Below are 1468 nucleotides of genomic sequence, written 5' to 3' on the forward strand. Positions count from 1 at the left end.
CTTTGCTGAATTGTAAAGAGTTTTAACCTATGATATGAATCGGGGCCAAAGCCAAATTTGCTCGAAGTATAGAAGAGGTAGTCCCACTCCATCTGGTCGAAGGCCTTCTCAGCATCAAGTGACAGTAGGGCTTCATGTGTATCGGTTGAGGGAGAGTCATGAATTATACTCAAGACATGTCTAACATTAAAGAAAGAGTATCTGCCTTTGATAAAGCCAGTTTGACCCGTGGAAATGATTGTTGGTTACACAACCTCTAAGCACTGTGATGAAATTTTTGCAAGAATCTTCGCCTCATTGTTTAGCAGTGAAATCGGCTGGTGTGAGCTACATTGGGGAGGGTCTTTATTCTTTTTCAGAATGAGTGAAATAACCTCTTCCCACATAGTTGGAAGGAGAGTGCCAGATGAATAGGACTCTGAAAAGACTTGCAAATTCGTTAAAGAGCATTTTTAAAAATTCAAAAGAAGAAACCATGTAGTCCAGGGGACTTGCTGCTTTGCATTCCACCAATCGTCATCAAGACCTCCTGGATGGAGAGGTCACTTTCGAGTTCAGTGACCAGTTTAGGGTCAACTGTGGTTATATTGAGGTGATTAAAGAAGGTGTCCATAGCAGACTCATCTTGGCTTGACTCTGGGGTGTATAAAATCAAAGTAAAATTGTTGGAAACAGGAATTGATTTCTGCGTGGTCGGTAGGCCCTGTTCATCAGCTATTTCAGAGATGAACTGTTTGGATGACTTTTGATGTATTTGATTTGCTAAGACTGTGCCAATTTTTCTCCCTCCTCATTGAAAGTACATCTAGACTCTAGGATGAGTCACTCCACTTTCTGTGTAGAAATAAGATCAAATTCATTTTTGAGGGCCTGACGTTCCTTAAGGATGCTTTCCAATGGTGGGTGACTGTAGTTCATATCTAGCTGCAAAATATCATCTAATACCTGTTTCCAGTGCTCAGTATCAGCTTTTTTTCTTGCTGCTGAGAAAAAGATCATTTGGCCCCGAGGACAGGCTTTCAGTGGCTCCCATATGACTGAAAAAGACATCCCAGGGGTTTGGTTTTGTTCAAGAAAGTCTCTAATCTCAGATTTAGTAAAATTCATTAATGTTTCATGCGAGAGAGTAAAAGGGGATTAATCCTCCTTTGGCCATATATGCAACTGGCACCAAAGATGCGCATTCTCATCACTAGGGTAGCGTGGTCCAAAATAACAATAGATTGATGATTGCAAGTTCATTTCTATCCGAGAGAACCTATTGCGGACAGGAGATTAGTAGGCATGTGCCCTTGAAGAAGGATTATGAAAATGCAAAATGTCAACAACTGCGTAGGATTGGAGAAAGCATTCAACATTTTTTTTTGCTGAGTTTGATATACAGGGAGTGCAGAATTATTAGGCAAGTTGTATTTTTGAGGAATAATTTTATTATTGAACAACAACCATGTTCTCAATGAACCCAAAA

Source organism: Haplochromis burtoni, unplaced genomic scaffold (genome assembly GCF_018398535.1).
Source record: "Haplochromis burtoni strain Fernald_Lab_line unplaced genomic scaffold, NCSU_Asbu1 Contig_1782, whole genome shotgun sequence".
NCBI lineage: Eukaryota > Metazoa > Chordata > Actinopteri > Cichliformes > Cichlidae > Haplochromis > Haplochromis burtoni.